Here is a 27,705-nt window from a genome sequence, read left to right on the forward strand (position 1 = left end):
CCCAAGGGCTTTCTATCAGTTTTGCAGGTGCGGTGCTGCTTTAATTCCTTCAGTTTCTGAAAATCGTGGTCAAAATACGTCCCTCAGGGACAACAGGTATTTGGCCATTTCAGACCAGACACACGAGGAGAGGAGGGCACTATGATACAGGGCAGGCAGAGGGGGATCGAGACTTAAGCCACCGTGCTCTCCCTGCAGCCCTCTCCATCCAGCTCCACCACCCAAACAGCAGCATCTTGGCAATACAGGCCAACCAGACTCCTTGCTCTACCTCATCCAAGAGCCTGCAGGCCTTCAGTACAATTTGTTCAGAGTCTTTCAGCTACCAAAATGTAAGTAAACCTCCCAAGAGAGCCACTGAATTGGTAGGGGAGCCCACTGCGGGTTGCCGCGCATTCTGTGGTAAGCGGCGAGAGCCCTGTCCCCGCAACACCAGACCCGCACGCCAACGTTAGAGCTGTTCTCTTGATCAACAAAATTCTTAATATGATAGAATTAATATAGCCTAAGGACTGCATACAGTAGTCAATTGTCTCAAAAATATTAAATCTACACAGGCATGGCGGCGGGGTGGGAAACAACAGGAAACGGACAGGATGCTACAAGAATTTTCCTGACCTGAAGATGCCAAGACCATCCGCTTCACTAACTTCTGGTCTCCTCCTCCTTTTTGCTACACTACTGCAGTCAAACGACTTGCTAGATTCTCTCTTGGACAAATCTATTGTAAAGGGTACATTTATGTGATTAGAAAAGCTACAAACCTACCATTCTCTTAACCCAGCAAGTCTGTTTCTCAGGACAAAGACCATTTCCCAGCTTCAGGAAAAACCTGCTTCTCTCTTTGGATGGAAAAAAAGTATTTTCCACGACCCTAAGAGGTTGCACGGCTAACAGAAGCTATTTTTGCCCAATCAAGTAGCACAACGGGTTCCCATTGTGAGAAAAAAGACAGCGAGGGAAGTTCAAATGGCATCTGCAGCTGCCTCGGGCAGGCACGCAGAAGGGGTCTGTAGGAACCTCCACGCTGGCTTTGTGCCTCCCCTCCTCCGGAGGTGAAGGGCGAAGCCAGAGAGGAGGCAGCACCAGGATGCTGTGCAGAGCATCCTCTCCACAGTCCCAGACCAATGGCATCAACTAGCATTGCTCAAATATTTGAGAACAGAAAAGTAGAAAGATTAAGGCAGTTTTTTCAGCTGGTTAATATGACCATGGTTTCTCAACAGAAAATTCAGATCCACAACTTCTAAGAAGTATAGAATATACTTTTTGCTCTAGCCTATAGCATTGCTTTGGACTCACCTCATTAAGACACAAAGAACACATTACCATTTAGGAACCCACATGAAAGAGTTTTAATACTGCCAAACCTGCTTCTACATCAGTGTCATGGCATTTAAAAAAAAAAAAAAAAAAGAAAAACAAACCACCCACCACACCCACAAAAAACCAAAATAACCCAACAACAAAAAAACCCAACCCAAAACCTACAAAACTTTAATTGAAGTTAATTTTCTTTTTAGAATAGGAGTGCATTTTATATAGCCTCTAAGATGACAAAAAAGAAATGCATACCTTTTTGACCTGGGGTTTAATTTTATGCATTTAAGTACGATTTGCTGGCTTCCAACACTAGTTGGGCTAGAGCAAATATTGCATTTTAAAACTTTATGGAACTAATTTATAGTGCAGGGCAGGCACAGACTTGATCTCCTGGCAGCAAAATTTTATGTTTCCATTTCAGCAATACTGCCTAACACAATAATATCAGGCCAGCAAATCTTAAATATAAGTTAAGCTAACATGATCCATTGCCTTATAAAGCAAGAGTACCCTGTGGAGTCATGCTGAATATGCCAAGTGATTTTTCAAAATTTAATCATCCTAAATGTCAGATAAAGGTGCTTTTGCTGTCATTCTTTAAAACCAGGAAAAAAAACGTGAGTGTGCCTTCAAGTTATACAGAAAACTGTTCAAAAATATCCATGTTAAAATATCACTCTGCTGTTTGCTAAATGTAAGGAAGGAAATATTGAAATGTTTTATTGCAAAATAAAGAATTGCATATTTATCCAATAAAGATCACCAGTTTTCACATCAATAGAGATATTACTGTTTCCTTCCAAGATCAATTTATCTTTCTATGTTACCTCCACAGTAGATGTTGCACAATGACAGCAATGACATTCTGATAAAAAAATTTTAGTACGCTTCAAATCAAACTTGTGTTGAATTTAACCGTTGAGTTGATCAAATAAACACGTTGGAAACTTTCATAAGCATGCTCTTTACCAACCCCGCTCATGGACTGACAGGAAGGCTGTTCACTAGAAGGCTGCACAAGGATATATATGTATATATACCACATCACAGGATCAAGCTTCTTGTGGCTGAGTATAAAGCAGGAATTGAATTATACTGACAAATCTGAATATTTGTAAAATAAATTGTAACAGATTAATTAAAACACTTGCCCTAAAGGGCAACTTATCTGGGGGCTGGGAGTGTGGGCGTAGGGGTGTGTTTCCCAGTTATTTTTACAATTACACCTTTAGAAAGGCTGAATACCATCATACAAAACTAAGTGAAATAAGCAACCAGCATGTCGTAACTACTGACACATATCAGAAAGAGAAAAAGGAATGTTATGGCTAGGTAAATTATTAAGTTAATTTGTTTAGACTGCGAGGAATAGGCACAGCCTATGAACCGTGGGTGGCGTCTATGGATTTCAATCCACCCGTTCTCTTTCCCATTTATACTAATGTCATATGTAAAATAATTCTCCACATTTAGGGTTTGTACACTACCACATGGATCAAACCATGTGGTTTAAAGTGTCATATGTCCTGCAACATATATCATTTAATTTTAGGAGGATGTCAGGCTTGCAGTAAGCTTAGAGCTATAATCTGATCCGTTAAAACCTGTAGCCTTACTTGGCAATTTACACACACAAATGAAATGTTCATTCTAAGACACAGTGAAATTCAAGACGTACTCCTATAAATAAGGCTGCGATGGAAAAACCACAGCAGACATCAGGATTGCTGCATGCTGTTTTGCACACACTTTCTTACGTTCAGGAGAAGCAGAATGTTAAACACACACACACACCCCCCAACCAAAACAAGCAAACAAAAAAACAACAAACAGAACAACAAAAAACACCCCACACCCAAACCAAACATCCCATTCTGTGGGAAAAAAAAATCCCACACACCAAAAAACAACCTCCCCAAAAACAACCACACACAAAAAAAAACCAACACCACACACTTAAGGGAACAGAAACGATGCCTAAATCCTCAAAGGTGCTCGGAGCACCTAGCGCTCTGCATGTTGCAATGCAAGTTGAAAAGGTGCCACGAATACTGAAAAAATTAAATTAAAAAATATATTCCTGGAAATGATCAGCATAAACCCCATTCTAGGAAGAGAATACCACCATTTTGTACTTTGAGAACACCAAGACCAACCATAAGTCTGACTAATTTCACAAGTCTGAAGTCACCACACCTGTAAAACAGACTGGCCCAGTTCCTGTAAAGATTTTCCTCATTTTTATGAGTAATGAATCTGACCCATGGCACTAAACCTGTAGAAAAACTACGGTAGAAGCATGACGCCTGGCCTCCTGTGAACGAATGTCCTACCTTCAGTTTGCTTACCAGTTGAAAACCAAACCAAGTAATTCCTTGTGTCCATTTGCCAGTTCTGTTTTAACTTTGTTCATGATCTTTGCAATCCACCGATATCAGACATAGATACTGTACCGCCAGGACCACTGCGATGGAGAACATGGAAGCCTTCTCTGGGTCATTAAAATGCCCATTTGTGTGAGGGGGAAAAGGTTTTCTGTGCATTTGATGCAGCCATGCTTGCTGCAATAAGGCTTATGTTTATTGAAATCACCGGTTAGTTTTTTTCTTACATATTTTATTCTTTGCCTCAAGTGACATAAACAATGCTTATGACAAGGCCTAAAGTAGGGTTATAAACTTGTGAAGTCTAAACATCTCTTGTCAATGAAACTCAACCACAAGAGGCCTCCAGTGAGCAACTAATGCAACCACTGCCGTTATTCATCATCTCTATATTTGATGACTATGAGAAAGACGTAAAAAGCAGCTCTAGAAACTTGGTGTTACACTACAGACAATCTTTTACTCATCTTGAAAGAGGCGAGACTCTGAGCTGTCAAATGAACAGTGGCAGGAGTAGCCATTTAATCATATTTACTATTTCCCATAACTTCAGCTAAGTAGCAAGCAGTGCCTTCGAAGCGTTCTGCTACTGCATTATTACTTCAATAGCTCTAGGCAACGGATCAGAGAAATGGCCTAGCCTAGCATAAAAAGCCAAGAAGATGTAGTTTCCACTCTATATATTTCAGAGACTGTGTCTATTTAATCAAACTACTTTAATAATGTGGCCTGTTTACAGCAAATACTATCCAAAAAATGACTTCACTCTAAGTACTATGCTGCGTGTATGTTTTAATATGTTAAATCAAACTCTGAGTGGAACATGGTATGTACTAATTTGTAAGGGGAAAGGTGCTGAGCCGTTTGCAGCAGCTGCCATAGCTGGGTGGGAACCACCCCCTCATCTGCTGGACTGGAGAGCTCGAGCTGGGAGCCCGGCAGGACACAGCCGCAGCACTCGGGCGGCCAGCGCAATTCTGACTAGACATATTCCAACCTCTGGTAGAAGGGCTAACGATCCATGGAAAAAGTAAATACTGCACTAACCTGAAGATAATCGTGGTCTTATTTTATAATTTTTTTCTTATTGTTTTGGGTTTTTTTCCTTCTTTTCCAAAGATGACTGGAATATTCCCCAACAAAAAAGTGCTCCAAGGCCTGGAGCAACTCTCATACAAGGCCGGGCTGGGAGAGCTGGGGTTGTTCAGCTGGAGAAGAGAAGGCTGCGGGGAGACCTTATTGCGGCCTCCCAGTGCTTAAAGGGGGGCTTGAGGAAGGGTGGGGGTGACCTCTTTCGCAAGGCCTGTTGTGACAGGGCAAGGGGTGGTGGTTTTAAACTGAAGGAGGGGAGATTTAGACTGGGTATAAGGAAGAAAATATTTTACTATGAGGGTGGTGAAACACTGGCCCAGGTTGCCCCGAGAGGTGGTCGATGCCCCATCCCTGGAAGCATTCAAGAACATCCAAGGCCAGGCTGGACGGGGCTCTGAGTAACCTGACCTAGTTGAAGACGCCCCTGCTCACTGCAGGGCTCCCAAGGTCCCTCCCAACCCGAACCATTCTGTGATTCTATGAATATGCCTAAAGCCATTCCCTTTGGTCAATGCCCTGTTTTATATACGTACCCTCTACGCCAAAAGCACTGCAATGACATTAACAAAATTATTTATGCATCTTAATGAAACATAGGATGGATCTTTCCATATTTTATTTAGCAAAAATATGTAAAAGTATATAGTTGTCCTGTTATAAAAGCCACTGTCTTTTTGATAATTCACCGAGGGAATATAAAAGTCCAGAGCATTAAAAAAGGAAATACTCAAGGAATAGACACTTAGATGCTCTCAATTGCCAGAATAAGCATTCTACTCTGCATGGGAAAAAAGAAGAGTTTACGCTTGACTGCATTTTCTACTAAACCTACAAATTACTTGTCAGTTTCTTTTTAAAAATTACATTCTTAATTTCCTTTATTGCAGCTACACCGCTTCTAATATGGATTTACTTGTCCTAATCACTTGTGCCCGTACAGCTTATCATCTCCATCAATTATATTTTTGTCCTGTTGAAATTCCTCCCATATTTTCTTGTTTAAGACAAGAGGAATCAGAAACTTAAAATGGATTAAATACACATGTATTATGCAGCAACAGCTCAGTCCTTTTGACTTAAAATTTCCAATGTCATAATCCTATTATTCAGTATTACATTCACATTTGGCCAGTCAGTCTGTGCTATTTTGGTGGCCACCAGACTCTGATCCACAAGCTTCTCATTTGTGTTTGATTATTGTAAGGTAGCGCACGAGCTCACAAGGCAGCAAGCCTATGCAATTGCTATTTGTAATGAAACACTCCTACCAGCCACAAACAAAATTGGTTCCCAGCTCACCAGCAACAGGTTTAAAAGCATTAAAAACATAAAAGCAGTGTCAATTTAGACAGCAATGATGGCAGGAGTGAGCAAGATAAAATCGTTTCCAGAGTTAAATCAATTTTTACCAATACACACTGAAGGAACAGGAAATATTTCTGAACAAAATATTTGTATTATTTACTGATCCTGCCAGACACTACCCGAGTTTTACCTTAAGTTTTACAATGCAAATCTGTGAGCTAAGCAACAGGACACAGAATAAATAATACTGAACAAGACTGCAAATGAGTGTCAGTCATTTAGCCCCAGGCAAGTAAAAGGAGAGGTGAGAGCCTCCACATACGGTGAGAGCCTCCACATACAAAGTAGTGCAGGAGGAAACATTCTAGGAATACAAGAAATAGAAAACAATTCTTAAAAATGTGGAAACAATCACATACATTTGTTCTCTTTTGAGGGTAGAAAGGATATAAAGTATGACTGCGTTTCAGATTTTTCAGAAGCACAGCATAAATTAACAGTGATGCTGGAGCCCAATTTTTACCAGAAATTCAAAGCAAGGCAAAAAGCTAATGAAGGACTGGCAAGAACTTGCCCCACATACACAAAGAACAACATACACATTAAGTACTTCCTTTACCTTAAAACAGAAAACAAACTTATATTTGCAAAAGGCTAGTAAAAGGGTCTTTAAAAAATTAAAAATAATTGGGATACGTAGCAGAAAGAGCAAGCCATGCCTCATATTTTCATCATCTCTGATGCAAGAAAGATCTAGAACTAAGAAAAAGAAATAATTAGAAAACCTTTAAAGGTTCACAAAAGCGACTACAATTTGAGATTTTGCTTATATTAAGAACATGCAGTTTTCCTTAAACCATGGTATAAAACTTAATTGCTAGAAGTTTCATTTTTCTTAGCTCAGCGGACCTATTCACATGCCAAGCCAATCAACTTCCTTGATTGATGCAATCTGCAGCCCAAAGCCAGGGAGAATCATTCCCTCCGGGCCAGGTGATCACATTCTCAACTACTTCATCAAGAAACTTCAGATACCCCAGGGCTTTCCAGTTTATAAACCATTCAGAATTCTCAGCCGGGTAACCTTTAGGGACTTCTTACTTACAGCTTAATCAGCGGAATAAAGTCGGCGATGCCAGGATATTGCTTCACATGGGACAAATTCCTACAGAATTGCAACGAGCGCGTTAAGCAACCAACTAAGGCACTTTAGAAAAAAATATTTTAAATACGTACTAGTGCTATTGCTGCAAAGAAGAATGTAAGTAAAAATTTGTTTTATTTTGGGTTTTTTCCCTTAAAGCCAGCTAACAAGCCAAGTCAAACAAACTACAAGTAATAGAAAACAGAGAGGTTGTAGAGTCTCCCTCCTTGACGATATTCAAAAGTTGTACTCTCAGTGGTCCTGCTTGAGCAGGGCCTTGAACAAGGTGACCTCCAGATGTCCCTTCCAACTTCAGCCATTCTGTGATTTTGGACAATGTATTATGGAGGACTTCAGATTTGTGCATATTTTCTCAGTTCTTTGTTTTATCAGGCTCCACTTCAATGACACAATAAGTAACATGAATAAAATATTTTATTTTTCTTTCATCATGGAATCCTCATACCCCTTTGTAACTGAATTTCTAACTGATGAACGCCAAAGAAGATAATAATCCAAGAGTAAACTTAGAGCTGCTGAGCCTATATGCCTTCATTTCTTCCCGGTTTCAGTTTTAGGTAAATGCAATATAATAGAATCACACTGCTTTTTTCTTTCTGCCATATGGCACTCGCCTGCATGACAATTTAGCACTGATGCTGTATCAAACTACTCGAGGGACTTCCCTGAATTTTCTCAGCACTCCATAAAACAAAGCTTTCCTCAGTCATTGGACCACAGAGAGCCCCGGATCGAAGGAGACTGAACAGCAGGTTCTGAACAGCTACACCCTGCCTACAATCCCTCCAGCTGGTACTGCTTCCACAGAAAAAACAGAGGAGTTTGGGCCCAGATAAATACCTGTCTGTTAATATGTCTTTCAGTGCTGTTTTTTTGCCTTTTTTGTTTGGTTTTGTTCAGTTTGTACCATTATGCTTATTGGAACAAAGATACAACCTTCCCATTGAAAAGTAACCTTTTCCCAAATACTGAAGTATTCCAACCCTCCCCCGCCTTTATTTAATGTTTTCATAGAGATTCATATATTTCATCTAAAAAAGAACAGTTTTTTTCAATAAACAATTACTGTAAAAGATCTCTCAACATTTTTTGGTTGAAATCAAGAAATAAACTTTTTTTAGTTTTGACAACTTCCACTGTCTTTCTCCCCATCGCTGGTAAATTCAACAGATAGTCTTTGGCACGGTTTGAAGAGCAGCTCAGGAGTCAGTGGTCAGACAGTCACGAGAAGACAAAATTAAAAGTCCTTACACATTAGGCAATCTGTGCTGTTGAAACTCATGACCACCTTTTCGGAGAGTTTAAAGCAACCTCCTCTATTTAAATAACTTTCTAAATAGATTTAACTTGATTCTCCCCTGCTAGGCCCAAAAGTGCTTTTGAAAGCTTTCAGGGGTGGGAAGTTAAGCGGTGGCCTGAAACAATACAAAGAGAATTTCAAGTGTTAGAGGCAACTCAAAACTCAAATGAGAACTCCAGGCTGAATGTAACACCCCAGGACAGAATTGTCAGTGAAAAATAACAGTAATGTGTCCATAATGGTCAAGAAAGGAGGTAAAAACAAGGGTTTGGGTAGAGTTTAAATGTTCTCCTTTAGGCATTTTGTACTGAGTGCGAGAGCCATGTCAGAAAGGTTCTCCAAACTTAATGTCATATTAGGGAATTGCAATAGAGCTTTACCTTCAGTTTTTCTCTGCTAGACATATGTTTCCCTCACAGAGCTGCTGAGAATTAATTGCTTTTGTTTTTCTTGTTTCAGAAGGTATTTTAGAAAAATTGTGAAATCATACTCACGCTGGATGTAAGTCCATGATAGACCAAAAATCTGTCTTCCCCAGAAGACATGCTTTCGTCATAATAAAGAACTACTTAGGTATTACACATGGAATGCCTCATACTCAGATGGATTTTACATCCTATGGAAGGTACTGCAGTATTCTTTTTTGGTAATATATTTATTTTCACAGCCACTTGCTCTATGGTTCAGCAAATAATCTGGGTGCAGTCTGTGGTATTATCATCTGGCCTGTTAAGCAGATTTAATAATAAGCACTGCAGGAGGATGCCAAATTGGCAATCATTATGATTAAATCTCATAATGGAAATTAATTCTCCAGAAGTCCATTAATTTGTATTAAATGCCAGAATGTATATATTGTATCATACTACAAGAATACATATAACACAGCAGAAGCACATATAACCCCTTCTTTCCTCTCTCAAATGTTCCCTGGGTTGGAAAAAAAAGACTAGAAATGAGAAAGAAAAGCTGGAGTAGCTGCTGAAGATGAGACGCTTTTTGTATCAGCTTTGTGTCCTCTCTAGTTTTGCCACAGCAACTAAGCCAAATCTTCCTCCTTGGCATCATTAGCTTGGCGATTTGGCCATGGAGAGGAGAACCTGTGATTTGAGAGGGTTTTGAAGGCATATGATTCACCTTCAAACTGGAATCTGTAGTGCAATTCTTAGCTTGGGGTCAGTATAACCACCTCTGGCAGGCAGTGGGCACACTCCTTTTGGGCACCAAATGTAGGCTGGCCTACCTCTGAACTCTAAACTTCAGTGCTCTGCTAGGCTCTCTGCACTTTTACAAGCAGCAGTCTACCTAAACAAGAAATAAAGGCTTGAGCTTGCCCTTCCGCCCAGGCTAGCAAGCCTGCCGCACACGGAAAGAGGCTCCGGTACCCGGCTGGGACGCTGGCACGTGCTGGCAGCAGCATGGTCCCAGCACAGGAGCAGGGGCTGGATCGCAGGGCTTGAACACTCGCCACAGGGCGGAGAGCAGACCAAATCTAGAAACACCCAAAACACGAGCTGTCACAAGCCCAGGTTATTTTCCTGCGAGGATCCTTCCTCCCCTCCAGCAGAGGATATATTCCGTCAGAGCAGCTGGACAGGCTGGGCAAGGATTTCTCAAGGCAGATCAACGCAAAGCCTAGTACTTGGACCACTGAGTACTGCTCTGAATTCAGCCTCGGTGATTAAACTAGATAAAGGTTGCAATCCAATTTTACTTGTTTTCTGCCCTAGATTGGAATTGAAAGTAGGGGCAGCTTTGCCTTAACTTCTAGCTAAATTCCAATACTTTCAATAAATTCTGTCCACAAACAAATATTTTAAGCATAATATGCCAAATAGCTTATACATAGATCAAAGCAATTTCCCCTGAGAATAGCGGTTCTTCATTCACCCAGAAAAAAAAAAGACCAAGATTACTGGTTAAAGGATGATTAAAAAGGAACATCATATTAACTGAAATGAACAGAAACCTCATATTTAACTCAGAATAGTTATGATTTCTGACAACATCAATAACACTAAGTGCAGCTTTAAGCTATTCAATAAAAATTATGCTGGTTTTAGAGAGCAGTATTTGAGAGACAAAAGCTACGTACTAAACAATAAGATTACACCATTTACACAAATAACTTCTGCATTTCTGTCATCACACAAATAGTGTCATGCATCAACATGTATAAGCCATAAAAGCAGGATGATGAAGCAGTCCCAGTAACAGAGGGTAAGACAAACTTGTTAGCCATCTATTGGCAATTTTATCTCAAATAGCCCATTTCATATTCTGATTTTGGTCTGTATTTCCATTAATGAACATCATATTCATGACAAGCCAGAACTGTGACTTCTTGCAAGGGCAAGAATGAGCTATAAAAATATCGCTTGTTTCCATGAAGCACGTCATCCATTTTCAAATGAAAAACTGTGGAAATGCCAGCAATTTTGTACACTTCCAGGGTAAAACCCCACAACTTTTCACTTTCAAATAGCATTAAGTCATACTTAATTTTATAAAAAAATAAAGGGTCAAAAAGAATTCCTAAATTTTCCCCCCGACTGGTATTACTCAAAATGCCCTTAAAAAACAGCTTCAAATGGATTTGTTTTTCTTAATTTCTTCTTACTTTCCTTTTGTTTCAGCAGTCAAGCAAAAAAAAAAAATCCATTATTTGCCCAGTTCTGCTCTGTTGTATTTGACACTTTTATGGTGCTCTCAGGACCTGAGCACAGGACAGCATACCAATCACTACTTGCCGCACACTGCATAGTTTGCGTGTTTAAGTCAGCGGGACCTCAGGTTGCTCCTGGTTCAGAGGGGTCACTGACCCGCAGCTGAGGCTGTGCTGTATGACAAGCATTCATAGTAGCAACCCTTCTCAAAGGCAGAAGCTATGCCTAATTGTGAGCGTAGCTAGAGTCAGAATGCAGTGCAATATATACCAGATCATTGAGGTTTTTCAGTGGAAGTTGTTTGGATTATTCTTGGCATTCAACCTTTTTGGCAAGTTTTGCCTTATTCTGGCCATGAACACTGAGGTGCTGCAGATAGCAATGAGTACTTATGCCTTATATTCAAAATATTTTAGCTTGCTATTTGATCCACCGGCCACACCCAGATGATTTTACTGATGGGCTCATGCTAAACAATTCCTATAACACTGCTGAGCACTTTTTCCCTCTCTACTTCACTGAATTTTTAGCTTATGTATTGCACTAGATTCCTTGGTTTTGCAGAGACCTGGCTTAAACTAAAGAGCCGTCATTTCATCTTGCATGTTTTCAACAGAAGGATTCCTCCTTGTCATCCTAGGGCAACAGTGGATTAGTTGTACCTCACCTTGGGGAACAAAAAGGATAGGATTTCGGAATATCTGGAATAACCATTTGGACTATTGCTTCTATGCTCAACATGTATCAAGACTACTTCAAGGCTGGACAATGAACCTTCATGTTGTAACCTACTGCCATCGGTTTATAAAACAGCTCTCCTCATCCCAATTTTTGTAACAATGTAAGTAAAATCTTTTGTTAATTAAATGTCCATAAACAATAACATCCTTTAAATCTGACCGTTAATATTCAGAAAAGAGATGTAATTTAAATCAGCAGTATTCCATAAAGATATTTCAATTTTTAAAAGTCAGTCTCCATCATGGAGACAGCAAATGCAACACCATGAGTGCCATGAAAATCTTGGAAAGATTTGCTCACAGGAAGTGTGGTTTTGCCTCCTTCTGCCTTCTCTTTGTTGTCCTTATTTTCTGTCTGACTTTATCTAATTCCTTAACCTCAGCTTTGAGAATGTGTTATTTGCATCTTACGTATATAATACAATGACAAACCACTTTTTAGTTCTTACTTCAACTCTTCCTCAGCTCATATTATTTATTACAGTTCAGATTCAATTATGCATTAAAAAGTTTTAAGCAGAAAACCCATAACTTGCTTAGAACTGAATTCTAGCATTTAATTCAGCTTTTTTCTCACAAATATAAGCCATTAATCATCACAGAAAGCATGTTTTTGCTCTCTCTAGGCTAAATGATTCTGTAGCACCATCTAGTGAGATGACATCACTATCCGTGATGGAATTTTCAACTCCCAATCAATATTAATTAGCCACCTCCAGTTTTGGAGAACATGACAGGTTTCAAGATTGTCATTTAAATCCAAACGACCAGTTCACAATATGCAGTGGTGCAAGGTGTCATGGGAACCCTTTTTTGGAAGGCCTACATTCTGCGCTCAGAATGGAACAGGTCCATTGCCCGTATGGAGATGGAAGAGTGCCTTGACCATCTCCTTCCCCTCTCCTTGAGATGTGCGCTTGGAAAACGCAGAGGTACCTGCTAGTTCTTCAGTAGCCCGCTGCAGCAGCAGTGCGGCCATCTCACTGGGGGCAGCGATTACTGGTGTCACGGAGGAAGCAAAGGAGGAGACTCTTGAACGTCAGGACGAAAGGCACGCGCAATCTTGCCTGGCATGGCTAGTCCAAAAAGGTATGCTTCCAAAGCATCTGGAAGGCTGGTGTGGCTTCCTGTGCTGCCACACAATAAGACCACTCAGATTAAACTCAGTAAAAATTCAGGTTTAGGTTGTTTATTGTAGATTTGACTCATGCAACTTTGTGCAGGTTTACAATAAAATCTCAAAAGCCACCTACAGGAATCTAAAGTTTGTGTACAGAATGAGTATGTACAGTATTCAACTGCGACTTCTTTCTTGCTCCAGGTTCTTGGCATCGCTCATTAAAAGCCATGGATACTCAGCTTCTGTCACTACCAAAAATGGAAAAGTAAATTGAACAAAGGCCTGAAAATTCCGTCCTATTACTCCAAACAAGTAATGGACATGAGAAAAAGGGTCCATGATTTGGTTGATGAGACCCACCAATTCCAGCAGCTTTCATCTATCGGCAGCCTAACACACGCGGTCTACAAGGAAACTGAAGAAACGTTCTTTAGTGGTTTAAGTCTGAAGAAAAATCCCTCCTGAACTCTCATGGTGACCAGCTTATTGCACGAAGTATAGAATATGATTATCCTTCTCTTAGCTTGTATAACTACCAAGTTTTATCAATAGTCCAGAAATCTTTGTTCCAATCACCCTCCAACTAAGCCAGTGAAAAAAGATTTCGGCATAGGCTGATTTTTAATTGCTTCGCATAGGCACAACAAGGATACACCTGTTCAGGGAAGGCAGTTAGTGAAAAAGGTAAACAAGATAAAGCACTCCAAACATTTAAATGACTAATTACCCAAGAGCAAGTTCCTTGAGAGATTCCTTGAGAGATCGCACAAGGATAACTACTGGAACACATCAAGAGAACCCACAGCGATGTGTCTTTCTCAGGCTGCTTGCCAACTAAGAGACATCTGTGATGGACAGTGACATAAATGTCAGGGGAGGTGGTGGAATAGCTATCCTTGGAGATATTCGTAACTCAGCTGTCCCTGAACAACCTGACCCAACCTCAAACTTGGCCATACTTCAAGCGAGGGGCTGGGACCCGATGAGCTCCAGCATAACAAAAATGAACACGCTGGTAGAATCACAGAATGCCCTGAGCTGGGAGGGACCCACAAGGACCATCGAGCCCAGCTCCTGTCCCTGCACAGGAGAGCCCCAAATCCACACCCTGTCTCTGAGGGTGCTGTCCACATGCTTCTTGAATAGCGTCAGGCTGGTGCTGTGATGCCTCCCTGGGTATTCAGTTTCCTCCTTCTCTTTCCCAATCCCAAAACATCAGAGCAGCAGTCTTTGGGAAAGGTAGAGCAACAGAAACAGGAAGAGGTTATTATGAACGTAGAAATGAAAATATTATTGGAATTTATACCAATCTTTCAACTTTTGAAAATCAGGGATGACTTCAGACCAAAGCAGCATCATGCTTAAACGAAACGCGACTGGTGGCGGAAAGCAGGCTGCATGCTTTGTACGAGCCATTCAGTAGCTCTCGGGGGAAATGAACTACCCAGTATACAAATTTAAAGAATCCAGGCCGCACCTCTCCTTTATATGTTGTAATCACTTTAATCAAAAGCTTCTCCTGCTACTGTGTTTTCTACAACTTACCACATACACACCTTTAAATTAGTTACTTCTGCTTAGAAGCTGCGCACGTACACGCACCCCAGTCATTAAAAGAACAATGTGATCATTTCGTGCTTATATTCATGTCACGTTTGGATACTTTTCTGCGCTGCTTCTCATTCGAGACCACACATGCCTAGTGTAAACTTCTGCTTTCCTTTTGATGGATTTCTGACGTTCTGCTCATTAGTGTACTATCTGGCTGCTTATCAGTCGTGTTCTCAAGCTCCCTGTACTCCCACTGCACAGCTACAAAAACCACCAGACTATTTTCAGGCCTTCAGCTACACAAATGATACAGCCTGCGCAGCCCTCTCACCCCATCAGCACCATATTGATTCATTACTATTAAGACAACCCAGTCAATAAAAGGCTCCACAGCAGGTACTTCCTAACTGTGTATTAAAGCCTAAAGATGACATGTCAGCAGGAATCTCTTCTAGGAAAATGAATAAAATATTCTTCATTCAAGAGGGAAAGGAAGATGCAACTTGATATTTTGGAAGCAGCTAAGTTATTTTTCTCCAATTTTTCTTCCATCTGCTTAAGGACGAGCAGCTCCCAGAAGGAGATTTGCCCCATATTTAATACTCCTCTTTTCAGTTTCAATATTTTATGTCATTCTTCCCATTTCTACCTCATTGTGTAGCACCATGCTCTGTTATATGTGTATCTGTACCCATCCAAACATACTAAACATTTCCAGCAGGAAGGATTTGGCTACACTTCAATACAATAACAGGCTAACTTTTTCATGTCTTTGAAACCCCATCCATCCATTTACTTGAAATATTTGAAAAGAATGAGATAACATTTGCATTTCTTTGTTCCTGTTATTATAGAGTTTTTAAGTTAATGTGAAGTCTAATTACTTTGTTAGTGAAGCTAGTCTGTACTAGCACTGTGATGCTGAAAGTGACCTAGTAAAACACACAGACTGATAGTTAACTTGGCATTAGATAACTCTCAGCCAGCGTAAATAGCCCCAATGCTATTATTTCCTCCCTCCCTGAAAACAGGGAGCATACATACTTGACAGTAAAGGACCATGAAAAGCCAAAAAAATTGTCAGAGAAAGGGACTGAAAACTATCTGAGAGGATATTCTTGGTCTTGGAAAACTGAAAAAGTTGCTCAGGTTTTCAGTCTTCCTGTTAAAGCAGTTTACTGGATGCGTGGAGAGTGTGAGGAAAATAGCCCGCAGAAGGTGTCCAGGGTAGCACACCAGGTAACATCGCCTGGTGCCACGCCTGGAGACAGCACAGGAGCTTACTGGTCTGACCCAGGAACAAATCCCCTCTGTTCTTCAAAATCTATGAGTATCATGGTAATTATTTCCTTCGAAACGGACGGATGACCCAAAAGACTAGCGTAGCGGCATCCACCTTCTGTACTTTCTGTTAAATACGTGGAGTCCATTCAGTTACGGCTCCAGCCCTTACTGAAGCAAAGCACATCTTTGAGTTCATGTATTCACATTGCAGTTAATTTAACATAGAATTTTACTGAAATTGTGTGAACACATTAAAAAAAAGATGTTCCTATGTTTAATGCTTTAGAAGTTATTCCAATGTGGAATGCAGAAATAGAATCTACCGGTCCACTCTAATAAGTGAGAGGGTCCTATTTTTGTGTATATTCCTGAAAATAATAACTAGAAGACTATAAAAGGAATAGAGATTTGCACTAAAAGTTGGCATTATGTAGGGCACGAAACTCTCATACGAAACTACTGAGATATTTCCTCTGGGAAAGCCCCCCGCACTCCCTATGTAAACTCATTTTCGACAGAAGTGTGTACATCATGCTTCATTTTCTAGAACAAACCTGAATTATTGCAAAACATTGCCTTTTGCAGTTCACACAGTAAGTTGTTTGGAAGTGACCCTGGGTTGCAAGTGGTTTATTATGAGCCCCGACTTATATCAACTACTAAAATGAAATTTATTTTCCTAGATGGCTCATAATTTTTTAAATGGAAAGAGCTGAAGCTTTGAAAGCAAGAGGCTGATAGCTGCTGATATTCTTGAGCCATACGCTATACAATGTAATCTAATCGGGTCAAACTTTCCCTATCTATCCCATGGTTTTATTTTAGATGGCTGTTTGCTCTCTGTTTTTCTTTTCGTTTTGTGAAAAGCCTACAATATCTATTGAAAATTCAACACCGGTATTTTCAGATTTTAGCTAAGGCTGGAGTGACTAAGCACAGAAAATAAATGCGTTTGCCAAGTTCCATCCTTAGTTTTAGACAGCCAAGGTTTTGCCAGACCATGCTTTAGGTTATTCTTTTTTTCAGAAACAATGTTCAACTCTTAAGCACTAAAAATAGAGAGGATGAAAACAAAATTTTAAATCAAATTTAGTATGTCCAGAAAGATCAAATCCTGCCAGTGCATAAACCTTCTGGCTGAAGTTTTCATAATTACAATTTACAAGCATTTAATTAGGTTTATAAAGCAGTCTAAAAGAAAATAAACATCCCTCAACAGTGCAGGGAGTATTGGGTAGGTGAAGAATCAGGTAAGGGCATACATCAGTGGTTTATATACAGCCAGAGGCAAGCACAGGCCATCCCGTTTATGGGTCCTCACAGATATTCATTACTACATGGCTGCCGAGACAGAGCCCTGAAGGTAAGTCAGTAAGCGTCACGTAGCTTAACTTTGGTAGATTAATAAAAAACTTTATTTACGAAACAAAAAAATAATTTTCTTTTAAGCTTTAACAGCTGTACCTTGACCATCCAAAGCAAACGACTTGAAGCAACAGAGCACAGAGAAGGGCAGAGGTTAGCCAGCCCCGCTCACGGTCCCCTCACTGCCAAATCAGCACTACTTTGGGTCGTTTTTAAGAAGCTGGTTTATGTCATTCTGAGCATGCTAAGCAGTTCCTTCCAACAAATTAATGACTCAACTACCACAACCCCAAACCAGCAATTTAAGGAACAATGCAAAATCTAGGTCTTTCTAAAAGACAGGCGATATTTGGGGCATTGTTTTCCAGCACCTCCAGTCACCTTATCTGACAGTAACTCCAATTAATTTGTTCTTGGGGAACAAGCTGGTCTTTCGAACAACCTTCAGTACTTAAGTCTATTAAAAACTAGTGCCTTAAGATTCCTAAGTAGCTTTAAAACTTTCACATTTAATTGAGCAGGCTTACTTTTCATTATTGCTCTTTGAATCACCACAGAACCCACCTCGATGAGAGTACACGTATTGTTACCCTACTACATGAAGTATATGCTCTGATAGTTTACAAGCATGTGGACAGACCACGGAGTAATACCTGGAAGTCTTCCAAATGGATACATTGCTTGTGCCCTCAAAAAGCATGACCTTGGGTCAAAAGATGGAAGGCTTTGCTTTCACTAACATACTTGCTGCTGTAACAAACAAGGACTAGCTTGATACAAATGTTTTGGTACCCCTCAGAAGCCCAAACACCAGCTAGCAGGAGCCCTTTAGAACAGGGTCCCTGCCCATTGCCCCTGCTGGGACAAGGCTTTAGGAACAATTTAAGAGCAGTATTGAGATTTTTACCTTAGGAAAGGAAAAAACATTTGGTTCTGCCAAGCACGCAAACCTGCAACGAGAGTGGATGACTGAGGGAAACAGCAGCATATCATCAGCTATTTAACAGCCTTCTCATTTTCTTCTTGGAGGACAGCTGTGGGAGACAGCCCCCAGAGCTGGCTGCAAGGCCAGCTGTGGACTGTGGGGCAGTCGTCCTCCTCCCCCAGCCATCCCCCTGTGTATCTGCCCAACACACGGCCTGACTCACACTGGGAGCTGGGCTTAAAGCCCAGCTGCTCCTGAGCAAAGGAAGTTATTCAGTATTATACACCTACCACCAATAACTTACTAAGTGCCAAAAATGCAGACAACAACCAAAGCTGCCTGAGAATGGGAACAGATAACTAGCTTTGAAGGTATTTTAAATGCAACTGACTGCGCCTTGTATTGATAAAATAATTATCACATTCCTCCAGTAATAACTCATGAGCAAAATTGATCGTTTTAGAAAGTTCAGCATATTTTGCTCAAAAAAGTCCAAAAATGAAAACATGGATTGACAGAAAAAGACAGATACCTCACCAAAGGCCAGAGGGAACATTATCCTCAGATATGAGGCACATACATTTTATGTGTTAAAAATCTAAAAATAAGGTGTCATTTCAGCACCATCCCCTTTGAGAGAGCTATGACAATTATGTCACTAGTGAAGGGCCTAGAGATACCTGCTGTGCCCAGGGATAACCCACACGTACCCGTACGAGTATCCAGCCCCCCCACACCAATGACTTGCGTGTGACCAGGCACATTCTGCAGGGACAGAAGGATGCTACTTCCCTGCTGTCCGCCTCAGCTGCACTGGTAAAGGCTGGTTCAAACTGCGTAGGCCTTGTGGAGCAATCCCAGGACACTCCACTCCCTTTATTTTTTTTTGGTCATTAAGTACCCAAATGCACAAGCGCAAACCCCAGTCCCTCCACGTTTCGTTCCCGAGAAGCGTAACAGTTCCATCGCTCAGTCCAGCCCATATGGGAACGGAAGAGGAACAACTATTCACTCCCCTCAGCTATTCTAACATCGCTGCTGCCATTGCCATCATGTCACTGTCCGAAGGTTTTAAGCATCCTTACGCTGAGTTTTGACCCTAATAACCAGGTTCTTCTCCATTAACCAGTTTTCTTCTTCCCCAGAGGAAGAGGAACCTGTGAAAACCTGTCCACAGAGATAACAGCAAAGCCTAACTAATAACAGTCAGACTTCCAATTCCTGATCACTCTCTACAGAGCAATTTTGCTTTACAGGTTGAACTATATTTAAAGAAAAAAATCTCAACTATCTGAGATTTTTTCCACTCTATGCGGAACTTACCATCAGGCTCAAGGCAGTGCCTAGCAACAAAGTGCTCAGAGTACAATAACCACTACTAGTATTTTGTAATAATTTCAGAAGGAAGAGCAAGAATCAAATGGATTTGATGCTTCAGTGTAGTGTCAAAACACTTTGGCACAGCAGTCAGGGACTCGGTTATATTTAAGTCCCACTCCACACATGATTTCCGTACTAAGTCTCTAAGTGCAGATTATCCTATCTTAAGTATTTTAATAACATTACATTGACATCGCAGGATCAGAAACACCCAGACCACCTCACAATCCGTTCCATAGCCCTGCTCTGCCAAATTATTCTGCAAACATTCTTTCCCTGATCAGCATCTTCTTCCTTTAAATGAACTCATTGTAATGCAGGACGTATTGCCTACGTAGTTGGTAACATATAGTATTGGGAAAATAATTGCTGTTTAAATGACATTCAAGTCCTGCAATCGAAATAAATTATATGAATAAAATGTCATTAAATGCTAGTAATAAGAGCCTTTATGTACTTTTCTTCCCAAAGGATCAGAAATCAGTCACAGTGGCAATGCAAGGTAGGTTTGGAAAAGAGAACCACCATAAAATCTAAGTAATTTGAAACACTTTGTATAGGAAAAAATAATAAAAGGTGATTAGAATAAGTACAGATCAGAGAAAATGATAGAGTCCATAAAACTTGGGTACAAAGCTCAGTCCCGCACCACGTGCCATACCAAATCAAGCCATGAGTCATTTCTCTCATCTGCCCGAAGCAGGCTTTTCCGTCTCATGGAAATCATTGAAATTACTGACAGTGATTCTCAAAGGGGTTCAACCACCAGACTTTACACTCTGGATCTCAAGCTGTTTTGTTTTGGGTGGGTTTCGTGTTCATTTCTTTTTTGGTTTGGGGGGATTTTATTTATTTTTTTTTTAAATGATCACCATCACTTTTGAGTTCCAGCCTCTGATTCTCCTCTATCCCACAACTGCACAGAACAATTTTACTGACTACTTAATGTTACTTATGTTCAGGCTGGTCAATTCCAGGCAGTTCCTGCTGCACAGAAGTCGCTGGAACTGCCAGATCCTCCACCCACGATATTAGCCAACACATTTAAGCAGAGAAACAGTTCTTATCAGTTGGGTAATGCACAGCAGAAGCTGCCTGAGGAAGCCTCTGGGAATGTCCAACGTTTTCATCTGGAAAGCTCCTGAATACATTAGTCAAACGCTTTGTTGTAAAGTTGGCTAGAAGTTGTGAGCCACCTCCAGTTGGCCCACCATTCTGTCCGTGCAGAGCGCCATGGAACTGATTACAAAGTGCTGATACTCACCTACATCATGATTACAGCTACAGGGCAAATTTGAAATTCACACCTATATAAGATTAAACCACAGATTTGCCATATCCGACTGTGTGATTCCTCTGTAAAATCCAGATATTATTGCCCGTCTCTTGGAGGTTCGTGAATATGTTCCATCATCAGTACAATTACTCGGTACTAGTATGCTGCACACGTGTACCTTAAGAGACAAAAGCAGTCATAATTTACACATTAAGTTAGTGAATGTGGCCTTGGAAAAGGCTGCTGTTCAACAGAGTTTTCCTCAGCATTTCACACCTTTCTTTTCTGCTCAGAGCAGTTACACCCACAAGCCTGAAGACTTTCAGTTCTCATCTGGGACTTTCAAGCATGACAGCACTAGAATCTACTGCCGCGTTTCTCCAGATAGGCTCTGCACATCCGAAAGTGCCCGACATGGCCAGAAAGGAGATAAGCCACGCAACAGAGGAGCTACGGCACAGGGTATATCTCAGAAGTGTCTTGGCTTTTCTTTTTAAAGTGGTAACACTTTATCTTTCTTTCTATTGAACTAATCTGTAAGAAAATTGTAGTTAGTAGCACTGCAGCTACACTGACTAAATTGATTAGGAACGATTGATTGTTAGGAATGTTAGTTTACAAAGCTGACAATAAAGAGATGCTACTTTATGCAAAACAGAAGGGCAAAAAATCCTTTAGTGGCACAATTAAATTTGTTACTGAAACCCGTAGCTCTGGTGCGGCAGTCTAGCATTACCGCCCGAAGCCCTTCCAACTAGACTTTTTTTCCACATGGGCTTAGCACTTCCTCCCTGAGGTAAACCAGCATTAAAAGGTGGAGCCCACTGCTAGTGTGAGGCAGGAGGATGCCAAATGAAGAGCTGCTAGTTTTTCTTGCTCCACCGTATAACTCATAGCTGGAGCACAGGCCAGACTTCCAGATTTTTTCACAGGTAACGCTCAGTAAAGCTCTGACAGGGACAGGCTCCACTGTCCCCAGTGAAAGCACTGCCCAGCCCACCTCCTCTCTCCCCTCCTTTTCCAGGCGACTTCATTCTGACGCTTTGTTTTCCCTGGTGCAGTTTGAGTCTAAACTCAAAGCTTTGATCAGGGCCCCATTCAGTTCTGTTCCAGGATCCCTCAACCACGCAGCCCAGCACCTTGCCAAATGAAAGCAGGTTTAAGGTTTGACCGAAGCTGAATTTTACAAGACAGACAAGATACCTGCTGTTGTAGAAGGCACTGTCTAGCTCAAATGGAATCCAGTCCATAACATTAGTAACAAGGCTTGCTAAACCTTAAGCCACAAGCTGTGAACTTCCACCTATATAGGCTGACCATATACTGAACTTTTACTTAGCTACATGAAGGCCAGCCCTGAAACCAGTACAAACCAGACAGGTAAGAGGCAGGAGTAACTATGACTCTTTTAAGGCAGGATCCCAGTTACTAACTGGGCAGACCTGCAGAGGTCACACCTCCTCGTGGTCCCAATGGATGCCATTCGGGGTAACCGAGGTGACCTCTGCCCCAGTGCTCAGTCATAGTTCCTTCCTCCCTATTGATTGGCCTCACCCATCATTCAATAGCATTCATAAAGGTGAAACTAGTTTTAGGTTGCATCGTTGCCCAGAGCCTGTGCCCCCGGGTGTCAGGTGTGCCCAGTCCGGCAGCCTCGGAGGGCGGTGCTGTTTGGCTTTGGCTCACCGTCACTTTAAATTGCCAAAATGGGCTGGCCGATGCCGGTAACTTTTGCGCTGGTGGCCACACAAACTTGTATCTAATGGTTTGTAAATAAACTGACTCTGCTTTCTATCTAAGGCAGGAGCCAGACCCGCCTGGAAAAGCCAAGGGCAACAAAAGCATAGATAAGAGGGCAAGAGTTTGTAGGGATGAATTGGGTCTCGGAATCATGACGTGTCACCCATCCTGCCAAAGACAGTCACTAGTCTTTGCTGAGGTGGACAGGCTACCGACACTTAAGTCGGAAAAGGCACATGTGTAATTTTATACACATTCAATAAATAGACACAACCATCAGCAAAAGGTGTATCCACTAAGGTAAGAAATGGAATCTCCCATCTGGAGACAGAGAAAGGTTCCAATAAGCAACAAGAGGACCCCAGACCCAAATATTGCTATTGGACCGAGCCATCGTGTGAGGGGAGGGGAACCGGGGAACTTTATCTGTGCGGCTATAATTGCCCAGGGATTTCTGTCTGGGGTGCCTCTCCAGAGGCACCCAGCGCGAGCTGTTCTTTACCGCTGTACCACTCAATATGTCTGTCTGGCATACTCTGTGTCAGAGACCCTGCTCCAGGGGAAAGCCAGGGCTGAGTCTGAGAGAGGGGGAAGCACCCAAGAGTGAGTGAGTACGAGTGGGGAGGCGAAAAGGGGCACCCATCAGCTCAGTGGAGCTGCCTCCTGCCAAAGGGCTCTGGTCCTCGCAGGGTAGGGCTCGGGTGGTGTGCCTGTGACCCCCTGAACGGCGCGGGAATGCTCCGCTGCAGCTTCTCCCTTGACACTGGACAGATTGCTTTACAAATTGGAAACGGCAGTGGGTAAATGAGCTATCAGCGCCTGTGACACTGCTGAAGTTAAACCAAATGCCGCTCCGTAGAACACTGTGGACGGTGACTCTTACGTTTTGCTCTTGCTCTTTAACTTAGCGCTGCTGTCCTAGCGAAACATTGTTGACCATCACTCAAAAAAACCGAGGGGAACCCAGTAAGTTGTCAGTTAACTAAAGCCAGTGTTCTCAGGATGATATGTACAATGCACTGTCCAGAAATCAGTTTTATTTTTAATGTCTAACTTAAGTACCACCTATTACTTTAGAGGTGGTTAAGTCTTCTACATTAACTGGAAACAAATACTCAGTGTGAAATGTCATCATTCACTTTTTATGCTCAGTTTGCTTACAATTTCATAAAAGCATAATTTGTTCTTATTATAAACTTACATACTCTCTAAATCATGCCCCTGTGGAGTCTTGAAACCGAGTTACTGACGGATTTTCATTGAATACCTCCTCAAGCCTCCCAACCCTGTGTTTTTGTACATCAAGTTCTTCTCAACTTAGCTGCCTAATTATTTTAGAATATGTATAAAAAGCTCCGCAATAACAACTTCTCCACATAAATATTTTGATTGCTGTTTAAAAGAGGGAGGGATTTGTTTTCCTGTGTTCATAATTACTGCACCACTTGACTTATTTTTCGAGCACCTACTTAACAAGGCCAAACTTAATTGAATTGCTCATTAGAAGACAGCTGAACTGCAAAATACAAGCATTTTTATTCTTTCATATCATACTGTTCATTTTCACACTTCACATCTTTTGAACCATACCTGTTTTTACAAGGTTTTACGCTACAACTGCATGAACACTGCAAATTGCTTGTTATTCTAAATAGAGGCTAAGATTTTTCAAGATTGCCTCGTGGCAATGCATGGGAATCAGACTTCTGTCACAGGAAGGCCACCTGCCCTCTGGAAAATCGGACAGCTTCAAGGCTTCCCAGATTATCATTAAGTTATTATTATTACTAAAGATGAGGTGAAAGGAGAGAAGTAAGAGTTCTTTTTAAGTACTTCTATGAATATCTTCTATTTTAAAAGCAAAATAACCAATTCAAATTAACTGTTCGGGGTTTCATCTTATTTATATCAACCTTTGTATCCATGTAAGTGTAAGATTAGAACATAAACCAATCTGAATAAACAATAACACCAGTCAAAGCCCATCCAAACCTGAGCTCAGAGTGCTCATGTAAACCATTTAGCCAGGATCCTTCCCAGTATCACACAGTCTTATATAAAGTAGGGATAGTATGGGGATTACATGGTTTAAAAAATAAATATAGAAATGAAGGGATCCAAGTAACTCCTTCCCATGTACCATTTGAGGTTAGCAGGTATGGTGTCATCAGTTTTGTATGAAGCATTCTTCAAAGTAATTCTGTCTGCCCAGCACCTATTAACTAGCTAACACAGACTCCCCCCTCTGGTGTCTTCCTGTCAACTTAGTAATTCACGCAGTGAAGCGGCACTTAATTGTCTTCCCAGAAGAAAGAAGTCATCTATTCACCTAATACGGGTAAGAAAATTTGAAGTTTAACCAGCCAGGTCTGTCAATGTTTAGAGATTTTTTCCTTTCTATAGTCTCCAAGTAGCTTATAAAATGACAATCATGACTGCTTACCAGAACAGGCAATTCTAACATAGCTAGAAGGGGAATGGAAAGAATCCCAGTTTAAGTAGTAACAGTTGGGAGCAGACGACTACATATGCATGTATTTGTATTTCCATGTGCACACACTCGAAGATACTACAAGTCTCTTGGGCAAGGAAATGTAAACAGCAGTGCAAATTCTAGTTTTACATGTGTGACTGCTTCCTAACGATTCTCCCTCACCTGGAAGAGTTTTGAGGGAAGCAGCTGGAAGCCGTTTTTTTAAACAGGCCTGGACAGAGCCAAGCTCCCATTCGGAAAACTACTATGTTCTACATCTTGTGGTTAACATGGTCTGAGCTTTGAGTCTTTGCTTTCCTTCTGTGAAAAATGAAGAAAAGGAACTTTATGAAAGACATTGTTATAGACAGCTGTCAAGGCAAAAAGTTTTTTAATCTTTCCCATACTTTTTTCTTTTTTTTTTAAGGTAAATCAAGTGTACTACTTTTCAGAGTGGGTATGGCCAGACAGCCTTACTGGAAATATAAGACACTAAAGAGAATGGGAGTAAGAATCACTCTCTGACTTCTGTCTGAAATACCACGTTAATGTGATTATTGCAGCAAACATCTCTATAAAGGACAATCTAGAAACCTGCAGAACCCAGACCTCCCCCAGCCAGAGGCAGCTGGCATTCTTACTTGACTGTAGACCCAAATTTCAATTCTCAGCAATACTTCATTAAGGCAGAAGAGATTGATTACCACCTGATACAAGAGTAAAAATCTTGTTAAAACTAATAGCATTAAGCTAATGTGAAGTGAGGCCAAAGAAAAGACAAACACCCAGCCAAACCCAAAACATCCTTTTGTGACTAAATGAGGAGGATAAAGTTTTTCGTTGACGGGATGTTTAAAAATAAAAGAAGACAAATTCACATAACTGTAACACTAACTGTGTGTTAGTGCTAAATGTGTGTTACAGTGCTAAAATGCACTGTGGCTTAAGAAAAGGAGTGCACACACACGTGTGTTTTAGCAAAGAGCATGCACTTAAGATTTCAAAAAAAACAACCAACCCCAACAACTGTGCTTCATAGTCTCCAGCCTGAATCAGAGGCCTCTCAGTCAAGCTACGTACTGCAGAATGATGATCAGTAAGTTGCTAGACAATGACCTTTCAGAGAGGATGGCAATTCTTATGGAAGAGGAGGGAAACAATTCATTGGGGCTAGAAGAGCTGGGGGGTGGGCAGGCAGGAAGGAATCAGAGTGACCTCTCTGGCTTATCATTTGCCAGCTGCTAAGATCTGAAGCACCTATCTAGCAGAGCAATCAAAAGGTAACACTAAAAGAGAATGAAACCTCAGAGGATGCAAGAACTTGCTATTAAGGTATGTTCTTACTTTGTCAAAAGTCAACACCTTAAATAACAAAACTCACCATCTTTATCTAAGAAATTGTCTTAATCTTTTTTCCACTCTTCGTATATGCTTTCATTAGATTTACAGTACAGATAAATTTTAAATTTACATAAAATTCTCAGTTTCTTCCTATTCAAACATCTAATATTTTTAGCAAATTATTATTCGTATAGCCTCTTGCACGCCTTCTTCACCTATACCAACAGTAGAAATTAGACCCACCCAGGATTCCACACTTTCAGTATTAGACTACAGGAAAGTACCTCCTGTGCTGGAGCACCAGACATACAAGTGTAAAGAATGAACCTCAAACAATCACAGCTTTCATCTTTTAATGAAACAGTAGGACAGTGCTTTCAGCCAGCAAAGCTACTCTGATTTACATAGCCAAGAATATAATCACATTTCTAGCCCAGTTTCTCACACATTCTACAAAAGGAAAACAAAGAGGTACGCGAAGAGAATCAAAGGTAGACTACACTTTAAGAAAAAAATAAAAAAATAAAAACCTAGGATGTTTGCAAGAGCCCCTTACAAATACTCATCCAGCTTAGTGCTTGCGGCGTACTTTGAGAGAAATCATTTTTCAGGGCCACTCACAAGGCCAGCTCAGCTATAATGAATCTCAGAACTAAAACTCATTAAAGCAGCAGCGATCACAGCCTCTTCTACAGAGATTCTTACAGATCTTGGTCCTGCAATCATTAATCAAGAACAATTCCCTTAAAGGTTTGCTTGACTAACGATTCAAAGATAATGACTAATTACAGTCCTCTTCAACTTGGATGCCAAAAGCTTATTGTTCAGTTGTGATAATACATGATTTTAGGGTGAGAATCAACTCAGATTATTTTTTAACATCGAAACATGGGCATCTAGTCTAGGTTTATTATCTATGTATCTACATAGTCAAGAAAGATGAGTGTGTCTAGAGAGAAACTCACTCCATCCTAAAATAGGTCTTTTGTAGGGGATGTACCGCCCTGCGGAGCTGCTTGCCCTCTCCACTGACTAAAGAGCCTAGAGTAGTGGCTCAATTTTTCAGTGAGCAAGATGATTGAGATGGAAGCCCCTTGTATCAGAGCATTCAGTTTGTTAAAGAAATGACTTTGCCGTTGGACCTGACAGTGGCGGCTACCTTCTCTAAATGTATTACAGAAGACGTCAAGAGGCATCTTCCCTTTAGATCATTTAGATCATTGAGAAAGCTAATTTCAAACATTCAAACATGGGCTCCTTCCTGTGAAAAGTTCA

This window comes from Phalacrocorax aristotelis, chromosome 6, assembly GCF_949628215.1.
Source record: "Phalacrocorax aristotelis chromosome 6, bGulAri2.1, whole genome shotgun sequence".
In the NCBI taxonomy this organism is placed as follows: Eukaryota; Metazoa; Chordata; class Aves; order Suliformes; family Phalacrocoracidae; genus Phalacrocorax; species Phalacrocorax aristotelis.